Here is a 24000-nt window from a genome sequence, read left to right on the forward strand (position 1 = left end):
GTGTTAAGGGAGAGGGAAAGCAGGATGAGCTACATTTGGGGTAGGCCAACCCATAGAGGATGTGTACAGGGATGTGTGTGGCACTGGGTAGCAAACGGCTACCCAAACAGGTTTGGTACATGGAATAAGTGTGTCTGGGTATACGCTTCCACGTCTAGTGGGTTAAGACATTTGTGTTCATGGAGAGGGCAACACAGATAGCCTGTGTATAGAAAATTTAGTGGATATGGGGATAACCTCCCACATCTTGTGGGTTCAGGGTCGCCTCCTCTGGGAGTGGGTACAACTCACCACCTACATTTGGGGAGGAATTGTCAAGCTAGGCTGTGTAGAAGGAAGTGAGCGGGTCAAGGGATGTGGTCCCACATCCTGTGGGGGTGGCCTCTGTTAAAGAGGATGCAGACCCTATGAAACATGGGGAAAGGCAAGTACATGGGAATCAATAAATTAGGATTCTTATCCCACATACAGTAGGCTCAAGAATACATATTCAGGGGTGGCCCATATACACTCTATTTAGCACACGGCTTCCTAAACAGGATCAGTATATGAATAATGTGTTTGGGTATACTCTCCCACATTTAGTGGGTTTAGACATTAGTATTCATGGAAAAGGCGACACAGCTGGTCTGTGTATAGGAAAATTAGTGGATATAGGGATAACCTCCCACATCTAGTGGGTTCACGGTCGCCAGCTCTCGGAGTGGACGCAACTCATCACCTAAATTTAGAGAGGATTGCCAAGCTAGGCTGTGTAGAAGGAAGCGAGTGAGTCAAGGGATGTCCTCCCACATCTAGTGGGGATGGCCTCTGTTAAAGAGGGTGCGGAGCCTATGAAATATGAATTCTGGGGTAAGGCACATACATGGGAATCAATAAATTACGATTCTTTTCCCACATCTAGTAGGTTCAAGAATACATATTCAGGGGTGGCCTATATACACTCTATTTAGCAAACACCTGCCCAAACAGGATCCGTATATGGAATAGTGAGTCTGGGTATACGCTCCCACGTCTAGTGGGCTTCAACATTTATGTTCATGGAAATGGTGACACTGCTGGGCTGTGTGTAGGAAAGTTAGTGGATATGGGGATAACCTCACACATCTAATTGGTTCAGGGTCGCATACTCTGAGAGTGGGTGAAACTAATAAGCTACATTTGGGGAGGAACTTCCAACCTACGCTATGTAGAAGGAAGTGAGTGGTTCAAGGCATGTGCTCCCACATCTAGTGGGTTTAAGTGTAAGTGTTAGGGAAAGGGAAAGCAAGATGAGCTACATTTATGGAAGGCCAACGCATAGAGGGTGTGTACAGGGATGTGTGTAGCACTGGGTAGCAAACGGCTACCCAAACAGGATCGGTACATGGAATAGTGTGTTTGGGTATACGCTCCCACGTCTAGTGGCTTGACATTTGTGTTCATGGAGAGGGCGACACAGATAGCCTGTGTATAGGAAAGTTAGTGGATATGGGGATAACCTCCCACATCTAGTGGGTTCAGGGTTGCCTCCTCTGGGAGTGGGTACAACTCATCACCTACATTTGGGGAGGAATTGCCAAGCTAGGCTGTGTACAAGGAAGTGAGCAGGTCAAGGGATGTGGTCTCACATCCTGTGGGGGTGGCCTCTGTTAAAGAGGATGCAGAGCTTATGAAATATGGGGAACGGCAAGTACATGGGAATCAATAAATTAGGATTCTTATCCCACATCTAGTAGGTTCAAGAATACATATTCAGGGGTGACCCATGTACACTATTTAGCACACAGCTGCCTAAACAGGATCGGTATAGGGAATAATGTGTTTCGGTATACGTTCCCACATCTTGTGGGTTAATGTGTTTCGGTATACGCTCCCACATCTAGTGGGTTCACGGTCGCATGCTCTCGGAGTGGGCGCAACTCATCACCTAAATTTAGAGAGGAATTGCCAAGCTAGGCTGTGTACAAGGAAGTGAGTGAGTCAAGGGATGTGCTCCCACATCTAGTGGGGATGGCCTATGTTAAAGAGGGTGCGCAGCCTATGAAATATATGATATCTGGGGTAAGGCACAGTAAATGGGAATCAATAAATTAGGATTCTTTTCCCACATCTAGTAGGTTCAAGAATACATATTCAGGGGTGGCCTATATACACTCTATTTAGCAAACACCTGCCCAAACAAGATCCGTATGTAGAATAGTGTGTCTAGGTATACGCGCCCACGTCTAGTGGGCTTAGACATTTATGTTCATGGAAATGGTGGCACTGCTGGGCTGTGTGTAGGAGAGTTAGTGGATATGGGGATAACCTCCCACATCTAATGGGTTCAGGGTCGCATACTCTAGGAGTGGGTGCAACAAATAAGCTACATTTGGGGAGGAACTGCCAACCTAGGCTGTGTAATAGGAAGTGAGTGGTTTAAGGCATGTGCTCCCACATCTAGTGGGCTTAAGTGCAAGTGTTAAGGGAGAGGGAAAGCAAGATGAGCTACATTTGGGGAAGGGCAACCCATAGAGGGTGTGTACAAGGAAGTGAGTGGCAGTAGGTCAAGAGATATACTTTCACATTTAGTGGGTTTAACTCTAAGTGTTCTGGGAGGGAAAACAACATGAGCTGCATTTGGGGAAGGGAATAAGGCCTGTCTACCAGGTAGTGAGTGGGTTAAGGGATATGCTTCCACATCTAGTGGGTTTAGGAATGCATGATCAGTCACTTGGTTAAGAGATATGTTCCCACATCTAGTGGGTTTAGGGATACATGTTCAGTGAGAGGGGAGAACACCTGACCAGTTTCTGGTGTAGGCCAGCAAAACTAGGCTTTGTTGTAGAGGTACGCGAGTGGGTCTAAATATATTTACATAGTCCCACATAGAGTGGGTTCAAGAATAGATATACAGAAGGGCATCTCAGCTAATCTATATTTAAGGTAAAATGGCCCTGATAATGGTAGGGGAGTGTGGGAAATAAAGGAAACAGAGCTATGTTTCAGGGAGGTTCATCAGGTCATCCTGTGTTCAGATGTAGGTGTCTCAAATGGGTCGTGTTCAGGGGATGACAGCCTCACCAACTTAAGCATTGCTCATGGGATGGGAAAACATTAAAATGGTACATTGAGAGAGGAAAAGGGAAGTAAGAAAATGCAAAATTTTCACGGGAGTGGTACACCTATATGACTAATGGCTTTGGCAGGAAATTTCCCTTACCCAGAAATTTGGGTATGCTCCCACTTCAAGTAGGTTCTGCATTTACACTCCAAATTCAATAAAATTCTCAACTCAACATTCATATTCTAAATTCTGTATAACGTTCAACTAAAATACCATTCCAAATGGATTCAGTAATATCTAACCACTTCAATCACAATTATCTTTCCATATATCTAAATCCTATTCATATTGCAACTCACTCAATGGGGTGGCCACACGTATTAATACACTCTTCTAAACTTATCAACTCCACTGCTGCTTAATAGTTTTTAATGCCTAACCCTAAACAAGCAACCACCACAGGACAGTTCTTCCAAAGAATTTCCTCATACTCCTACCTAATGTTCTGACTGACTACTTCCATTGAATGCTCCCTCCAAATACTACCTAATGAGAAGATTATAGAGAAATATGTGTCAACTAACTGTTATAAAGTCTTATGCAAGATAATAAAAGTTTGTACATTTCTAGACAGAATGATAGTTGTTCATGTTTTTGCGAGACAAAAACAAAATACAGATACCCAACTCAGAACATGACGACGAACCATCACTAAAGTTCTGGCTCCATGACCTAATGTCACTAACCATTATGACATCCAGGCAATAAGTACTAATAATATACCTACCTGGTCATTGCCTGCCTACTAATTTCTCATTTTTCAAACTGGTTTCAAATGTATACTACAATATCATATGAGTTCTACATTACGCTAACACATTCAATTGGTTCAGTAGTATTTCCTAACCCCATATGGATTCTCAAAAATGTCAAAAACATCTCAATACATTCTCCCACATCAAGTGAGTTTGGGAATGCACTTCCACCTCAAGTGGGTTTTGGAGAAAAATACCTCATCAACCTCGTATCTCATTCAAGACATCCTCCCATGTATAGTGGTTTGGAAATACGCTCCCACCTCAAGAGGTTTTACACATAAATTAACTTAACTACTTTTTATGTAATCCCACATCAAGTGGGTTTCAGAGTACACTTATAAATATCAACTGCAGTGGAGAATAAACTCTCAGGAGGTCAAGTGGGTTTCATGTCATGCTTCCATATAAAGTAGCTTTAAGGTTATACTTCTAAACAAAGTAGGCTTTGTTGTAGGCTTCCAATTCAATAATTTGTTCCTAATTCAATCAAAATTCATTGCAAAATGAACTTCTAAATGAAAATTGTTCCTAATTCAATCAATTCATTGCAAAATGAACTTCTAAATGCTTATAAGTCAACATAATACTGACAGGTGATGGTGAGTGGGCTGGAGGAGAGAACACTTTTAGGTTTTCAGGGTTTCAGAGTACACTTATAAATATCAACTGCAGTGGAGAATAAACTCTCAGGAGGTCAAGTGGGTTTCATTTCATGCTTCCATATAAAGTAGCTTTAAGGTTATACTTCTAAACAAAGTAGGCTTTGTTGTAGGCTTCCAATTCAATAATTTGTTCCTAATTCAATCAAAATTCATTGCAAAATGAACTTCTAAATGAAAATTGTTCCTAATTCAATCAATTCATTGCAAAATGAACTTCTAAATGCTTATAAGTCAACATAATACTGACAGGTGATGGTGAGTGGGCTGGAGGAGAGAACACTTTTAGGCTGTATTGAAGGGAAAGGCAGTTGAGCAAAGACTGAAAGGAAGTTGAGCAAAGACTTCAGGAAATTCTATTGTTTATGAGGGGAGGCCCCTCTTTTTAAAGACGGTGCAGAGCCTATGAAATCAGGTGAAGGGCACGTAAATGGGAATCAATAAATTACGATTGTTATCCCATACCTAGTAGGTTCAAGAATACATATTAAGGGGTGGCCAATGTACACTCTATTTAGCATCTTCTGTTAAAGAGGGTGCGGCGCTATGATATCTGGGGAAGGGCACGTAAATGAGAATCAATAAATTAGGATTCTTCTCCCACATCTAGCAGGTTCAAGAATACATATTCAAGGGGGGCCCCAAATACACTATTTAGTGGCCTTTGTTAAAGAGGATGCAGAGCCAAAGAAATCTGGGGAAGGGCACATACATGGGGGGAATCAATAAATTAGGATTCTTATCCCACACCTAGTAGGTTCAAGAATACATATTCAGGGGTGACCCATATACACTATTTAGCAAACAGCTACCCAAACAGGATCAGTATATGGAACATCTAGTGGGTTTAGACATTTGTGTTCATGGAGAGGGTGACACAGCTGGCCTGTGTATAGGAAAGTTAGTGGATATGGGAATAACCTCCCACACCTAGTGGGTTCACGGTCACATGCTCAGGGAGTGGGGGCAACTCATGAGTTTGGGGAGGAAGTGCCAACCTAGGCTGTGTAGAATGAAGTGAATGGGTTAAGGGATGTCCTCCCACATCTAGTGGGTTTAAGTGTAAATGTTCAGGGAGAGAAAAAGGAAGATGAGCTACATATGGGAAGGCCAACCTATTGAGGGTGTGTACAGGGAAGTGAGTGGCAGTGGGTCGAGATATACCCCCACATCTAGTGGGTTTAACCAAGGGTTCTGGGAGGGAAAACTACATGAGCTGCACTTGGGGAAGGGAAAGTGGCCTGTCTACAAGGGAGTGAGTGGGTTAAGGGACATGCTCCCACATCTAGTGGGATTAGGGATGCATGCTCAGTCACTTGGTCAAGAGATAAGTTCCCACACCTAGTGGGTTTAGGGGATACATGTTCAGTGAAATGGGCAGAACAGCTGATCATTTTCTTGGGTAGGTCAGCAAAACTAGGCTTTGTTGCAGAGGGAAGCAAGTGGGTCTAAAAATATATGCATAGTCCCAAATAAAGTGGGTTCAAGAATAGATCTACAGATGAAGGGCATCTCAGCTAAGCTATATTTGAGGTAGGATGGCCCTGGTGGTGGCAGGGAATAGGGAAATAGGGAATAGGTAAATAGGGAATAGGTAAATAGGGAAAATAGAGCTATGTTTCAGGGAGGTTCACCAAGTCACCCTGTGTTCACGTGTAGGTGTCTCACCTGGGATGTGTTCAGGGGATGGCACCCTCACCAACCCATAATCACAGCTAGGGAGAGCAACACACTGAAGCATTGCTCACGGGATGGGAGGCCAACATTAAAATGATACATTCAGAGAGGAAAGGGGAAGTAAGAAAATGCAAGATTTTGTGGGAGTGGCACACCTATATATATGATTAAGGGGTTTGGCAGGAATTTCCTTTAACTAGAAATTTGGGTATGCTTCCACTTCAAGTAGGTTCTCCATTTATACTCTAAATTCAATCAACTTCTCAACATTCATATCCTTATTTTTCTATATAAGGTCAACTATAATCCCATTCCAAATGGATTCATTATTATCTAACCACTTCCATCTCAATTATCTTTAAATATATGTACCTCCTGTTCATGTTGGAACTCCCTCAATGGGACACACACACAATACACTCTTCTAACTTGTCAACTCCACAGCTGCTTGCTTATTAGTCTTTAATGACTAACCCTTTACAGGAATGCCTAAGCCTATACAAGCAACCACCACAGGAAAAGTCTTGCAAAAAACTTCATGCTCCTACCTAATGTTCGGACTGGCTACTTCCATAGAATGCTCTTCCAAATACTACCGAATGATTAAGATTATGAAGAAATAGTAGAATCAACTAACTGTTATAAAGTCTTATTCAAGATAATGAGAGATTGTACATTTCTAGAAAGACTGGCAGTTGTTCATATTTTTGCAGGAAAGGAAATTACGATACCCAACTCGGAAATCTATAATTACGTTACTACCAACCACCACAAGATCTGGCTCCCTGAACAAATGTCACTAAGCATCATGATATCCAGGCAATAAGCACTAATAATATAACTACCTGGTCATTGCCTGCCTACTAATTTCTCATTTTTCAAACTGGTTTCAAATGTATACTACAATATCATACGAGTTCTACATTACGCTAACACATTCAATTGCTTCATTAGTATTTCCTAACTCCATATGGATTCTCAAAAATGTCAAAACATCTCAATACATTCTCCTACATCAAACGAGTTTGGGAATGCACTTCCACCTCAAGTGGGTTTAGGGAAATACTACCTCATCAACCTCGAATCTTATTCATGACATGCTTCCACATCTAGAAAGTTTGGAAATATGCTCCCACCTCAAGTGGGTTTAAAGGTAAATTAACACAACAAATTTCTATGTAATGCCACATCAAGTAGGTTTCAGAATACACTTATAAATATCAACTGCAGTGGAGGGTAAACTCACACGTCAAGTGGGTTTCACTTCATACTTCTATATAAAGTAGCTTTCAGGTTATACTACTAAACAAAGCAGATTTTGTTATAGGCTTCCAACTCAAAAATTTCTTCCTAAAGCAATTAATCCACTGCAAAATGAGCTTCTATCTGCTTCTAAGTCAACATAATACGGACAGGTGATGGTGATCGGGATGGAGGAGACAACACTGTTAGGCTGTATTTAAGGGGAGGGTAGCTTAGCGAAAATGTCTTCAGGAAACTCCACTGTTCATGGGGGAGCCTTTTTTAAAAAGGGTCCATGGGAATCAATAAATTAGGATTCTTATCCCACATCTAGTAGGTTCAAGAATACATATTCAGGGGTGGCCCATATACACACTACTTAGCAGCCTCTGTCAAAGAGGGTGCACAGCCTATGAAATCTGGGAAAGGGTACGTACATGGGAATCAATAAATTTGAATTCTTATCCCACATCTAGTAGGTTCAAGAATACATATTCGGGGTGGCCCATATACACTATTTAGCGGCCTGTTAAAAAGGATGCAGAGCATATGAAATATGGGGAAGAGCACACACATTAGAATCAATTAGAATTCTTATCCCACATCTAGTAGGTTCAAGAATAAATATTCAGGGGTGACCCATATACACTATTTAGCAAACAGCTGCCCAAACAGGTCCAGTATACACAACAAAAATAGGCATGTAGACGGAAATAAGTGGGTCTAGCAATATACATGCTCCATCTGGTGGGTTCATGGTTATATATAAAGATAAAACTCTCGTTAGAGTTGTATCTGAATGAGGTTGGGAGGAAAGCAGTTGTATTTTAATGAGGGAGGAAGGGAGGGGGTGGGGCTGGCAGGGAATATCGGAAGTAGAGCTGTGTTTCAGGGAGAATGACCAAGTCATCGTATTCAGGTGTAGATGTCTCAACTGAGTCGTGTTCAGGGATGGCTGTCGAAGCCATAATCAGAAGGAGTGAGAGCAGCACAGGGAAGCCATGCTCACAGGGAAAAGAACAGTACAGGGAAGCCATGCTCAAGGGATAAGGAGGACAACATTGAAAAACTATGTTCAGAGGGGAAAAGGTTAGAATAGAAATGCAAAATTCAGGAGAAGTATGAAAGTATGAAAAAAAAAAAAAAAAAATTCAGGAGTGGCACCCTTGAAATGCATAATTAAGTGGGAGAGTGGTGCTCTTCCATGTATTGGACATTTGGCAGGTAATTTCCCTTGCCAAGCAATTTGGGTATGCTCCCACTTCAAGCAGGTTCTGCATTTATGCTCCAAATTCGATTAAGTTCTCAGCATTGACATTTTCTTCTTTTCTATGAGGTTCAGCTAAAATCCCATTTCAAAGGGGTTCAAGTAGTACCTCCCCACACAATCTATATTACCTTTATATATCTCTCTCTTTATATATCGAGGATGTAAGGCATGTGTACGTGTAGGAAGAGAGGAAAACAATCTATATTACCTTTATATATCTCTATCTTTATATATCAAGGATGTAAGGCATGTGTACGTGTAGGAAGAGAGGAAAGTGATTGGTTCTCAGTGAATGTAGGTTTGTGGCAGGGGTGTGTAATGTCTCCATGGTTGTTTAATTTGTTTATGGATGGGGTTGTTAGGTAGGTGAATGCAAGAGTTTTGGAAAGAGGGGCAAGTATGAAGTCTGTTGGGATGAGAGACCTTGGGAAGCGAGTCAGTTGTTGTTCGCTGATGATACAGCGCTGGTGGCTGATTCATAAGAAACTGCAGAAGCTGGTGACTGAGTTTGGTAAAGTGTGTGGAAGAAGAAAGTTAAGAGTAAATGTGAATAAGAGCAAGGTTATTAGGTACAGTAGGGTTGAGGGTCAAGTCAATTGGGAGGTAAGTTTGAATGGAGAAAAACAGGAGGAAGTAAAGTGTTTTAGATATCTGGGAGTGGATCTGGCAGCGGATGGAACCATGAAAGGGGAAGTGGATCATAGGATGGGGGAGGGGGCGAAAATTCTGGGAGCCTTGAAGAATGTGTGGAAGTCAAGGACATTATCTCGGAAAGCAAAAATGGGTGTTTGAAGGAATAGTGGTTCCAACAATGTTGTATGGTTGCGAGGCGTGGGCTATGGATAGAGTTGTGCGCAGGAGGATGGATGTGCTGGAAATGAGATGTTTGAGGACAATGTGTGGTGTGAGGTGGTTTGATCGAGTAAGTAACGTAAGGGTAAGAGAGATGTGTGGAAATAAAAAGAGCATGGTTGAGAGAGCAGAAGAGGGTGTTTTGAAATGGTTTGGGCACATGGAGAGAATGAGTGAGGAAAGATTGACCAAGAGGATACATGTCGGAGGTGGAGGGAACGAGAAGTGGGAGACCAAATTGCAGGAGGAAAGATGGAGTGAAAAAGATTTTGTGTGATCGGGGCCTGAACATGCAGGAGGGTGAAAGGAGGGCAAGGAATAGAGTGAATTGGATCGATGTGGTATACCGGGGTTGACGTGCTGTCAGTGGACTGAATCAGGGCATGTGAAGCGTCTGGGGTAAACCATGGAAAGCTGTGTAGGTATGTATATTTGCGTGTGGACGTATGTATATACATGTGTATATGGGTGGGTTGGGCCATTTCTTTCGCGTGTTTCCTTGCGCTACCTCGCAAACGCGGGAGCGACAAAAAAAAAAATCTAACACCTGTAGATATTTCAACTCCCTTAAAGGGGTGGCCACACAATACTCTTCCCTTAATTTGTCAACTCTACTGCCTATTCTTTGCCTTTAATGCCTAACCCTTAACAGGCAAAGGGCACATAGAAGGCACCTCTCGCTCAGATTTTGCTGATGCTTCTACCTAATGCTCCAACTTACTACTATCTAATGCTCCTTCCAACTACTTACCTAATACACCTGCATAGGTGTTCCTGCCTAATACTTCTATTAAAATTTTGCCAATAAGCACCTAGTAAATAGTGGTGTCACCCAACTGTTGTCAAGTGTTACATAACACAATGAGATACTGTACATTTGTGGACAAATGGCAGTTGTCCATGATTTTGTGAGGCAGAAAGGAAATACAGCTACCCGAGCCAGATGTCTAACATGACAACCCAATGAAGTGCTGGCTCCCTAATCAAATGTCACAACCCATCACAATACCTAGGCAGTTAGTACTCCTAATATACCTAACTGGTCATTGCGTCTTCCAGTTTCTCCAATTTGGTTTAAACGTATACTCCAATATCATATAGGTTCTAAATTACACTCCCACCTGAAGCGGGTTCAGCATTTCCTAACTTCAAATGGATTCTCATGAATGTCATCACATCTCATTAATTCATCTCATCAAATGGTTTCTCATAAATGTTATCACGTTGTACACGTTCCCTTGTTTAGTGCATCTGTGGGTGCACTCACATGTCCAAGTGGTTTCGTGTACAATCCCTATGTACTAAATGTAGATAATGCTCCATCAAATAGGTTTAAAGATAGCCTAACAGTAATCAGTGGGTTTCAGAGTATTCTCCCACATTCAGTGGGTTTCAGGTAATATTCCACATCAAATGGGTTGCACAGTGGCAACATAACCAAATACAAACATGCCTTGAAAGACGATCTCAACCTTTGAGGGTTTAAAAGGGCATTTTCCCATCACATTTCAAGTGCAAAATCCTCATATTTATGATGTTAACATGAGACAAACACTCCAAGGTCACGATGACACTTTTCCAACATGAAACGCCTTGTATTTACATTTATATCAACTTCAAGATGGTTCAAAATATCTAGACTCAAAAGAAATGCTATCAAGGAGGGTAACTCGTTCACATTAGTTAAATCAGCAACATATATATGTACAGTTTCAGCTTTAAATCCAAAAAAAAGCATAAGCCATGTTCAGAGGGAGGGAGAGCAGCACAGCAAAGCCATGCTCAAGGGGGAGGTCAACATTGAAAAGCTAAGTTCTGAGGGGAAGAGTAGAATGGCAAAGAATAATTTGATGGGACATCCTAAAAAATTTCACTGCTCCCAATTCAAGTTAGTTCTGCATTAACACTCCATATACAACTTAATACAGATGGCAGAAACCAGTGATCCTTAATGCTAAAAAAAAAAAAAGTGCAAACTTGAAAAATACTTAGAAAAACAAATGGATTTGTATGTAGCATTTATGGATCTGAAGACATACGAGAGTTGTTAGAAATGCTGTGGACTTATTTATTATTCATTATACTTTGTCGCCGTGTCCCGCATTAGCAAGGTAGTGCAAGGAAACTGACGAAAGAATGGCCCAACCCACCCACATACACATGTATATACACATACACGTCCACACACAAATATACATACCTATACATCTCAACGTATACATATATATATATATATATATATATATGCACACAGACATATACATATATTCACATGTACATAATTCATACAGTCTGCCCTTATTCATTCCCATCGGCACTCCACCACACGAAATAACAACCCCCTCCCCCCATGTGCATGAGGTAGCATTAGGAAAAGACAACAAAGGCGACATTCATTCACACTCAGTCTCTAGCCATCATGTATAACGCACTAAAACCACAGCTCCCTTTCCACATCCAGGCCCCACAAAACTTTCCATGGTTTACCCCAGACGCTTCACATGCCCTGGTTCAATCCTTTGACAGCACGTCGACTCCTGTATACCACATCGTTCCAATTTACTCTATTCTTTGCACGCCTTTCACCCTCCTGCGTGTTCAGGCTCCAATCACTCAAAATCTTTCACTTCATCTTTCCACCTCCAATTTGTTTTCCCACTTCTCCTCGTTCCCTCCACCTCTGACACATATATCCTCTTTGTCAATCTTTCCCCACTCGTTCTCTCCATGACCAAACCATTTCAAAACACCCACTTCTGCTCACTCAACCACACTCTTTTTATCACATCTCTCTTACCCTTTCATCAATTACTCGATCAAACTGCCTCACACCACATATTGTCCTCAAACATCTCATTTCCAGCACATCAATCCTCCTCCGCACAACTCTATCTTAGCCCACGCCTCGCAACCATATATCTGTGGAAGGTATTAAGAGTAATTGGTGTGGGAGATAAGTTGCTGGAAACGGTGTAAAGTTTTAATCAAGGATGTAAGATATGTGTACAAGTAGGAAGAGGAAAGTGATTGCTTCCCAACGAATGTTGGTTTGCTGCAAGGGGTGTGATGTCTCCATGGTTGTTTAATTTGTTTATGGATGGGGTTGTTAGGGAGGTAAATGCAAGAGTTTTGGAGGGGCAAATATGCAGTCTGTTGTGGATGAGAGGCTTGGGAAGTGAGTTAGTTGTTTGCTGATGATACAGCACGGGTGGCCAATTTGAGGGAGAAACTGCAGAAGCTGGTGACTGAGTTTGGCAGTGTGAAAGAAAACTGAGTAAATGTGAGGAGAAAGGTTATCAGGTTCAGTAAGGTTGAGGGACAAGTAAATTGGGAGGTAAGTTTGAATGGAGAAAAACTGGAGGAAGAGGTGTTGTAGATATATGGGAGTAGACTTGGCAGCGGATGGAACCATGTTAGTGGAAGCAAGTCAAAGGGTGGGGGAGAGGGTGAAAGTTATGGGAGCGTTGAAAAATGTGTGGAAGGTGAGAACATTATAAAGTGAGAACATTATCTCAAAGCAAAAATAGGTACGTTTGAAGGAATGGTGGTTCCAATAATGTTATATGGTTGCCAGGCATGGGTTATATTTAAGGTTGTGCAGAGGAGGGTGGATTGTTGGAAATGAGATGTTTGGGGACAATATGAGGTGTGAGGTGGTTTAAGTAATTAAAGGGTTGAGAGATGTGTGGAAATGAAAAGTATGGTTCAAAGAGAAGAGGGTGTACTGAAATGAAATGGTTTGGTCACATGAGAATGAGAGGAAAGATTGACAAAGGATGCGTGTCCAAGGTGGAAGGAACGAGAACTGGGAGACCAAATTGGAGGAAGGATGGAGTGAAAAAGATTGAGTAATCATGGCCTGAACATGCAAGAAGGTGTAAGGTGTGCAAGGAAGAGAAAATTGGAACAACATGGTATACCGGGGTCGACGTGCTGTCAATGGATTGAATCAAGGAATGTAAAAGCGTCAGGGGTAAAACAAAAGTTTTGCAGGGCCTGGATGTGGAAAGGGAGTTGTGGATTCAGTGCATTATACATGACAGAGACTTAGTGTGAACGAATATGGTCTTTGTTCTTTTCCTAGTGCTACCTCAAGCACGTGTGGGGGGAGGGGGTTGTCATGTCATGTAGCGGTGTGGCAACGGGAATAAATAAGGCAGCAAGTACGAATTATGTACAGGTGTACTTGTATATTTACCTATGTATATAAGAATGCGCTGAAATGTATACATGTATGTGTGCGTGTGGATATGTATGTATATACAAGTGCATGTGGGTGGGTTGGGCCATTCTTTCGTGTTTCCTTGCAATACCTCGCTAACGCGGGAGACAGCAACAAAGTAGAACCACAAACAATAAAATTTTCCTAATCTGCTTAAGAACACAACAAGTATTCATAAAAAAAAAAGCATAATAAAGATTGACCAAGAAACTGGCACCAAAATAAAGTTTTCATGCAGGTTCCGCATTTACACTATTATTATTACAGCTGTCAGACCCCAGTGATAATACTAAAAAAAAGAAAAAAGTGCAAGCCAGAAAAACTCTACAAGAAATTCATTTTCTGTGCATTTCATTCAGTGCAACATTAGATCAATAACAAATTTCCTAATCCGATTAGAAACATGTACGTACAAGTATTCATATAAAAAAAAGAACAAAAAAGGGCCAAGAAATTGGCACCAAAATGATTAAGTTTTCATGCATAATATGTAAAGCAAAACATTATTAATCCATGCAAATAGTCAAAATTACCTGAAAGGTAAATCCTGGGATGTTAACAAAAATTAAATGCAGTCAAATTGCTTGAATGGAAATAATCCATGGAAGGGGGTTTAAGACCATACAGAAATATATAAGCAACCATAACATAGTAAAACACAAAATGCACACATGTATTGAAAGGGCAAGGAAATGGAGAAAAGACATTTTTAACTTTAGTAGTATTTCCATGTCGTTATCACCCAGTTTTCCTAATCTTGAGTGGTAATAATCGCCAAAACTTGAAATAAAAATCAAATTGGAAATACTACTAAGTCATGATGCAGTTGCTCATACAATGACATTCTAACTAGCAGGTAATTTCCATAAAATGAAATTATTACACTCAGTGCAGTAATACAAAGACATGTTCTCATTGAGGAAATCTTTTTACCTCGATAATCTATATCCACTTTAAGGACGTCCCCAGAGCTTCCAAGTATATTGGGTATATTTAGCAAATTACCATACTTCACAATTGTCAAAGCATTTTCTAACATTCTTAAATAATGACCATCAACTACCCAACTTACCCTCGCCTAATGTAGTTTCCCATTCCAAAACCATTCATGAAACTTCTTTATTACAGTCTAAGTCTCATTTACCAATACATGGGACCTTGACCTTCCTACCCAACTAGTTAGCAACTAACAAAATTATCAAAATGACTTGCCCCCTAACTTTAAGTTTAATATATTATCTTAGATGTCTTTGTGCTACTTAAGTCTGATGCATACATACATACCGTGGCCCCTCCCGTCCTGATAATTATGCCCAGCCTTGCTCTGAGGTGACGGCGTCTGAGATGCACAGTGATCCATCCAGGAGTCTTGGCTCTGAGGTAACGCGTCCGGGATGTAGTGATCCATCCAGGAGTCTTGGCTCTAAGGTAACGGCGTCTGGGATCCATCCATAAGCCTTCAGGGCTGCAAGAAGGCCAAAATTAAGTTCATCTGAATAATGTAAAAAATACCATTCAGGGCTGCAAGGCCAAAATTAAGTTCATCTGAATAAAGTAAAAAAATACCAATTCAAGAGATTAATAGCTAATTCAAGAGATTTATAACTGCGATTAAATTGGTTAGGATCTCTGATATATCTGAAATATTTCGTTGCATTATAGATTGCCCCAAAAGATGGGGAAGCAGGGGGGTTGTGCAAAAATATATATTACGATGTTAGATTCCTGCGGGAAGAATTTCAACTTATGCGTCAAATTAGTCTGCAAAACTTCATTAGTGCTGAAGGGCATAAGATCTTATGTATGTCAACTTAAAATTCACAAAATACTCACGCCTTGTGGCTGCACCTTACAATGGCGTCTGGTCCACCACGGCGGGAATTCTCGTTTTCTATGCACCTGCTCCTTGGCGCCAAACTCACAAAGCGTCCTACGATGAACGCTAAGGGCGGGTAAGTCTGGACATTACATATATCACAAATATTTCATATAAGTGTAGTAAACCAAAGATAATCAGGTATACTACAGGAAACGAGTTTAGATAACGAAAAACGGGCAAAAACATAACGGTGTTTGATTCGCTGGGGGGTGAAACGGGTTAAATAGCATGAATCTTGTTAGCAATAGGTTTTCACAAGTGAACCACGTATATACAAAATACGAAACTAGTTCGGAGGCCAACTTGATAATTAGTGAGAAATAAAAATAAAGGAAAAAAAAAAAAAAGCGCACGCCCACGCCGCCGGCCGACGTGAAATCTCGTTTTCTAAGTTTGCCGCCTTCCGCTGGTCACGTGTCGCCATCACACGTTGCCGGATATTTCAAAATTGAAGCTTAATTACGAGCATTTTGTACGTTAAACACTATCCGCAATGAAGCAAATATTCCAGTATTAAACAAATAACTTTCATTTGTTTAAATACAAGGCGACTTTAAATAAGTGGAGTGCAGGGTATTAACGGTCAAAATCTAGGCCTCAAGATGGACGAATTCCGTGGAAACTTCAATAATTTCTACGCAAAATTCGTTTAACAAGTCAACGAAACTAAAATATAACCAATTTAAAGTTACCGAAGATGAACTTGCTACGGACTTATATAAATCGGTAGGGCAGAAAAATGGCGCAATATTAACAAAGCCTTCCCGCAAAGTGGCACATTTCACCGGCAAGCTGGTTACGAAAAAATTGCTGCCGATTAAAGTACAGGAAAATTCTACCATTATGAAATGAAAGAACATCTGGAAAACCATGAGAGGGTTTGTCATGAAAATGGCCTCGGCGGAGCAAAGATCGGGAAAAAGGCCCCATAAAACGCCGGCGCGTTCCGAGGTAGCCTTATATGGCGAGCCTAATCATCGGCGGAGTTAATAAATAATCTACCTTCCATTAAAGCTCACTGAAACTTAAATATCGGTAGAATTCGTTATTTAAACTTAACTTGGGAGACATTTATGACGGCATTGCATAGCGTAACGAAAATGGCTGCAACAATGTTCCTTTCGTAAAATTTGAAGTTTATCATTAAAGAACAAACGTGCACTAAAACATTATCATAACTAAATAAGTATATATAAATATCAAAGCCTGAGGCTATTTACTGGATAAGACCATTAATGACCGTTGGAAGGCAGGTCTCTTAAAAGCTTACACAAAGTACCACCAAAAACGAAATATCTCAAAGATTAAACTTTATAAAAATATTATTCTATATCAAAATTTATCACTATCATGCTTAACAAAAATGATAGTTATATCACATCACATGATACATTACCGTAATTTCCAGCTCGTGCGTAACCCCTCGTACCAACCGGCTTTCTGCCGGCTTCACCCGTACCTTAATCTATCATTCCCATCCTATATAAAAATCGGCAGAAAACGTATTAGCAACATAGATACACTTATAATAAACAGAAAGGAACAATATATATTATGAACTTTTCGAAATATTAAGAGAAATACTTACAGTCGGATGCCGTTCAGAGTAGCGCAAGGGTTCTCTACCTAACTTTCAAGGACACCGGTCGGTAAGTGATGCGACGGGGACTTCAGGGAGACGCCAAGATCCCAGTGTTGCCATAAAAGTTAGCAAGTTCAAAATGCTAAGCGCTAAACACGCCCAATTAACGATACTTCTTCAGTTATTCAATTTTATGATATATTTAGGAGATATTTTGATATTACTTTATTGTTTTTAAAAGCAGTATTAGCAATAAATGCTTTTGAATCACTTGTCTCTTACAGATTTACATTCGATGACTCATGAGCAACAGTAGCTTAATTCCTCATTAGCAGAAAATAACCACATTTTCAGGAGTGATTTATTCCCCTCGGTTAGGTGTTATAATGCCCTTTTACTTGCTCTATATTCTTTATTTGGGCTTGATTAGACAGGAGCATGTCTAGGAGATAAATCGTGGAAGGATACAAAGGAACAGCCGGGAAAATAACATTATTAGCGTTTTTTTCATCTTCCGAAAATCAGTGAAGGCAAGGAGAAAATGGGCGGAGCCATATGCGTTTGATTTACACCAATGAAATGTTTTGAAAGTGACACGTGATGGTTATATAAATATCAATAGTTTATTACTTTGCGAATACTTTTCATTATATAGTGACTGCTCAGTTCGATGGAATCGGTAACTTATTTTTTGTACAATAATAAAGGGATAGTTTTCATATGATTCTAAATGAACATCAAAAAAAGATTAGTCTTTGGGAAGCAAAAGGAATAGACAACGCATCTTGATATGTTCAAATTATCCCAAATCTAAATCCGAAATGAAAGAAACGTTATGGCGGGAAGATGATCACTGTAGCCTATCTCGGTGGGGTGGGGATGGAAGCCAACTGGGTAGGAACAGCCAGCAATCCTTTGTCTCCACCAATCCTGGAGCGCCGCCTGGCAAGCTTCGATTGTTTTCACTAATGCGGGTAGATGCCCATAGCAACGGAGGGACTTTCACTAATGCAGGTAGATGCCCATAGCAACAGAGGGATTTTTTTTTTTTTTTTTCTTTATCTTTCCAACGTCGCTGACCCGCCTGGCAACAGAGCAATCCAATGTTTCTCCCCAATGTCACTGAGAAGCCTAGCAACAAAGAGCCGCTCTGTTTCTCGTATCAGAAATACCGACATGATTATCTTATGAATATTTCAATGTTTTAGCATATTATCACTAAATATCTTTCAATCATAGTAATTGTAGGTAATCCATGTTATGACTAGTTTTTTTCAGTCACCATATTTGTTGGTGACAATGCAATAAATCTCTGTTCAAGTATGAGCACATACACATGTATTTCTTTGCTTGCATCAGATACTTCGAAATTTAACGGAAGGATGAATAGCTCTTATTTCGCTTATTTAAGAAATGTGAATGTAGGAATGATTTAGCAGCAGGAAAATCAAGAAAATTATCCGCGACCGAGAATAGAAACGACGCCATAACCAAAATGTCCGGGGAACGCTTTGGGCAGGACGCCGAGCCAGCATTATCTGCTATATGTGATTTTTTACGCATTGAACCGAAGTAACAGTCATTGAATCCTGCTTTAGGTAACATTGACTTGGGAAGGTATGTGTGAGGTGCTAAAAGGAACGTAGAATTCATAATGTAAGAGTTAGTGTGCTCTCTCGAGCGGTAGGGGAGAGAAATTGGCGCCAAAACCACTATGGCGTCCCGGGAAACCGTCTTGTGATTTATTGAGCATATTATTCTCTAATCAAGTCAGCTGTGAGTAGACTCCATAGGCGTTACCGGACTCCGCCTGTTTGTGGTTCCACGGCAAATGAAGAATTCGTGGAGATTGTGTCAAAAGGCACAATCTCGTACATAGAAATCAGTTCAAGAGTCTTTTATCTTTTCCCTGCTACTGACTGTGGTACTGTCTTAAGCTGCATCAACCCATGGGAAGGAGTTTTAAGGTTGTTTTAATATTCGACAATCACTGGGTGGCGTGGGGTCATTGGGTAGCATTCTCAGCAATCTATTCAGGCGGTACGCAGCCCAGTTCACTGAGCCAGTGAGATAAACGCTGTGACCTCACAACCCTCGCCTCACACTCCACTCCCACGTCGCATCCAATTATGCATCCATTTTTCATTCATCCATTACCATCCATCTCATCCCCCGCGATCATGCGGCCTGAACAATTTCTGCCCTTGCTTCCCCAGTCCATTTCTGGAAATTTCTTTCATGAGGGGCTCAGGCTTGGTGTGGAACTGTTCTCGCCTAACGGGGTAAAGAGCCTTTTACATTCCCCTACCACTCCCTTCCTTCCTCTTGTGACGCAACTGTTTTCCACCACCGAGCCTCCACGGTTCCCTATGATAGTGGAGGGTCTTCTTCCCCGAAGCGGTGTCGTGGCTCCTCACCCATTTACCCAGACGTTAAGACACTGGTGCCACGATCAAGACTCCCGATATTCGATTGAGATCTATTAAACCTGATATCCCCCCCACCCTTCTTCCACCATCGATTTATGAACTATTGTATTTAGGACAACTGAGGTCCGTCCCAGTAGGGTAGTACAAAACCCCACCAATAGATATTACTTCAGAATATGCTGAAGATGATAATCTTGATAAGATCTTATCCAAGCCATTGATCGAAAAATTAACAAAATAAAGATTCAAATCAATTATGACCGCCCCCTCCAAGATGTACTGTCATTGCTAATAACATTGATACATGTATCATGGCAACCTGCCGAGATGGCTAAGGACATTAACCAGGAAAATGACGACATCAATCTAATCAACGTATTTATAGTCAACACGTCACGCTCAATAAAAATACAATGCTCGAACCCAGCCGAGGCAGGTCGCCTGGTATCACGAGAATTTTGTTCCCATGATCTCTGTGCCCTCCATAGACTTAAAACCTGACCAGTACTTAGAAATCTAGCAATACTTTAAATGCCTTCAGTACGGTCACGAGAACAAGAGCTGCAAAACTCAGCAACAGACATGCAATCACTGTGCTGAGGTTGAACACAGCTTTCTCGAGTGTAAGGCTCAGACTCTAATCTGTGTTAACTGTGTTGCTGTGTCTGGGCAATGCCCGCGAAGAAGGGATTAACTTGGCTCCTCGCGACAGACCCTCAAATCCTCTAGCTCCTCCCTAAACACACACCAACCTCACCTCTACCCAGCAGTTGCTGCTAAACCAGCCATTACCACCAAAGCTTCTCCAATCCCAGCCACAAACTCCTCCGACCTCCTCACTCTCCAAGGAAAGATGCATGCGTGCTGTCTCAGGGCATTATTCCTGAGCAAGGAAGATAAGTCCGAATTTATCAGCATATTCGACTTGTTTACTCACAAACCTTCCCACTGTACAAACAAACCTCTCTCGAACTCCTCACTTTCCTCGCCAACAACCATCCTTCCCAGACTCCTGTCAAACCCGCCTCCCTGACCCCTAACTCCTGGATATTATTCTTCAACTTTCTCCTAGGAATAGATAAGCCCAACTATCTATTCAACATTCCAGCTAGACACTATGCAGATCCCGTTTATTAACACAAAAGCTGAAACTATTCTAGACCTTACAACCGAATTCGTGCAGAAAACATTATGGCAAAATCAGTGTCTATCGTCAGATATAATCCCTCTCCTATACCCATCGTTAAGGAAAAAAAAAAAAAAAATACTCCTTCCTCCTCCTCCACTCACCAGCCTGTCCTAGCTCACCCAACAACCCAATGCACGCTGGGTCGAGCCCTGGCTCTATACCTTCTACTAAAATTCACTTTCTCTAAGCTAGCTCTCCCATTCTATTCCTTCCTTGGAAGTGATTTTCCTATCATCATCATCCATTCACACTGGGTAGATGACGCATATGGCTGCTTGCTACCTCAGCGAAGTCACTAAACACCAGCCATGCTTCTCACGAGTCATATTATGTACATATGAATATGCTAACTTGATTTGGTCATCTGTCATTTTCAGAGAAATATCATACAGATTATGGCTTTATTCAGTTATACCGTGTTCATTACTGGCAATGTAATTATTTGACTTACCCTAGGTTAGAATGTTTATGATATCGCATATGATTTATTGTATATATATATATATTATAGGTGGGCATCATCAGACAGTAGACTATCCATGCAGAATATGGTGAAATGGTAGATGTGGAGTAATCACAATGAGGGCGTTTGTTTGTTTACTTGATAACTCCCTTTGCCAACAGAACTCAAGTGTATGAATTTAGATGTTTACTGCTTTATTCCATGTTGGTCTCCACTCATCCATCCTAAAACCCATTACACAATGTTTTAAATTTTTCTTAAGAAAGCACTAACATGTCAAGATTTAAATATCTTTGATGCAGTGCGTTTAAATGAAAAATGATTGCTTGAATAGCTCAAAAATTATTTATTTTCAGAGACTTCAAAGTCTTCTGGATGGAGCCAAATTTCTGACTCGGATAAGACTGAAAAGATCAAGGATTGGCGGCTCTTCAGGATTCACAATGATCAGCTAGAGGGAGTATTTTGAAGGCAAAAAGATTTCATCTGATTTCAGGGCAGCGTCTGTGGATCTACCCTCACTGGAGGAAAGGCAAGTGGCTCCTAAAGATTCTAAATAATTTTGGTAATGCAGATTTTTTATTAGTTTGTTCACCGAATGTGAATGAATGCAGGATAAAAGAGTACAACAAGAAATTTAAGAGTTAGAAAGATATACACAGAGAATTATTCATAGATTGCTGAATGAATAGAGGCAGCTATCCGAAGAAACAATGAGTAGAGAGCTGGAGGTAGCTTCATGTTTGGAAGGTGAGGATAAAGATGGACGTAGTAAGCCTTCCTTTTACAGTATTACCGCATCAGCGAGATAGCTCAAGGGAACAGACGGTGGAAAAGACCCATCCACTCACGTACACACGAATACATTCATGCACATACACGTATGTACATATATATACATACATATATACACATGAACATATACTTGCTCGCCTGCATCCATTCTAGGCACCACTCTTGAGATACTGTGTGGAAGGTATTAAGAATATATGGTGTGGGAGGCAAGTTGTTAGAAGTAGTGAAAAGTTTTTATCGAGGATGTAAGGCACGTGTATGTGTAGGAAGAGAGGAAAGTGATTGGTTCTCAGTGAATGTTACTTTGCGGCAGGGGTGTTTGGTGTCTCCATGTTTGTTTAATTTATTTATGGATAGGGTTGATAGGGAGGTGAATGCTAGAGTTTTGGAAAGAGGGGCAAGTATGCAGTCTGTTGTGCATGATAGGGCTTGGGAAGTGAGTCAGTTGTTGTTCGCTGATGATACAACGCTGGTGGCTGATGTGTGGGTTGGGCCATTCTTTCGTCTGTTTCCTTGCACTTCCTCACTAATGTGGGAGACAGCGACAAAGTGAAATTAATAATAGATTATTATTAAATTTTCTTATTATACTTTGTCACTGTCTCCTGTGTTAGCGAGGTAGCGCAAGGAAACAGACGAAAGAATGGCCCAACCCACCCACATACACATGTTTATACATACACGTCCACACATGCACATATACATACCTATACATCTCAACGTATACATATATATACACACACAGACATATACATATATATACATGTACATAATTCATACTGTCTGCCCTTATTCATTCCCATCACCACCCCGCCACACATGAAATAACAACCTCCTCCCCCCGCATGTGCGCGAGGTAGTGCTAGGAAAGACAACAAAGGCCACATTCGTTCACACTCAGTCTCTAGCTGTCATGTAACATGCACCGAAACCACAGCTCCCTTTCCACATCCAGGCCCCACAGAACTTTCCATGGTTTACCGCAGACACTTCACATGCCCTGGTTCAATCCATTGACAGCACATCGACCCCGATATACCACATCGTTCCAATTCACTCTATTCCTTTCACGCCTCTCACCATCCTGCATGTTCAGGCCCCGATCACTCAAAATCTTTTTCACTCCATCTTTCCACCTCCAGTTTGGTCTCCCACTTCTCATTCCCTCCACCTCTGACACATATATCCTCTTTGTCAATCTTTCTTCATTCATTCTCTTCATTTGACCAAATCATTTCAATACATCCTCTTCTGCTATCTCAACCAAACTCTTTTTATTACCACACATCTCTCTTACCCTTTCATTACTTACTCAATCAAACCACCTCACACCACATATTGTCCTCAAACATCTCATTTCCAACACATCCACCCTCCTCCACACAACCCTATCTATAGCCCATGCCTCGCAACCATATAACATTGTTGGAACCACTATTCCTGTAAACATACCCATTTTTGCTTTCTGAGATAATGTTCTCACCTTCCACACATTCTTCAGTGCTCCCAGAACTTTTGCCCCCTCCCCCACCCTTTGACTCACTTCCACTTTCATGGTTCCATCCGCTGCCAAATCCTCTCCCAGATACCTAAAACACTTCACTTCCTCCAGTTTTTCTCCATTCAAACTTACCTCCCAATCAACATGTCCCTCAGCCCTGATAACCTTGCTCTTATTCACATTTACTCGCAGCTTTCTTCTTTCACACACTTTGCCAAAACTCAGTCACCAGCTTCTGCAATTTCTCACCCGAATCAGCCACCAGCACTGTATCGTCAGCAAACAACAACTGACTCACCTCCCAAGCCCTCTCATCCACAATAGACTGCATACTTGCCCCTCTCTCCAAAACTTTTGCATTCACCTCCCTAACAACCCCATCCATAAACAAACT

General features: G+C 41.2%; 1 long non-coding RNA gene across 1 annotated transcript; it reads right to left on the reverse strand.

The window, feature by feature from the left end:
* Positions 1–14953: 14953 nt before the first annotated feature.
* Positions 14954–17296, reverse strand: LOC139749692 (uncharacterized). Its single transcript, XR_011713019.1, has 3 exons — positions 17236–17296; positions 15602–15710; positions 14954–15233 (listed from the first exon to the last, which is right to left on the reverse strand). It is a non-coding gene; the product is annotated as an uncharacterized lncRNA (long non-coding RNA).
* Positions 17297–24000: the final 6704 nt, after the last annotated feature.

This window comes from Panulirus ornatus, chromosome 8 (assembly GCF_036320965.1).
Source record: "Panulirus ornatus isolate Po-2019 chromosome 8, ASM3632096v1, whole genome shotgun sequence".
Classification (NCBI taxonomy): Eukaryota; Metazoa; Arthropoda; class Malacostraca; order Decapoda; family Palinuridae; genus Panulirus; species Panulirus ornatus.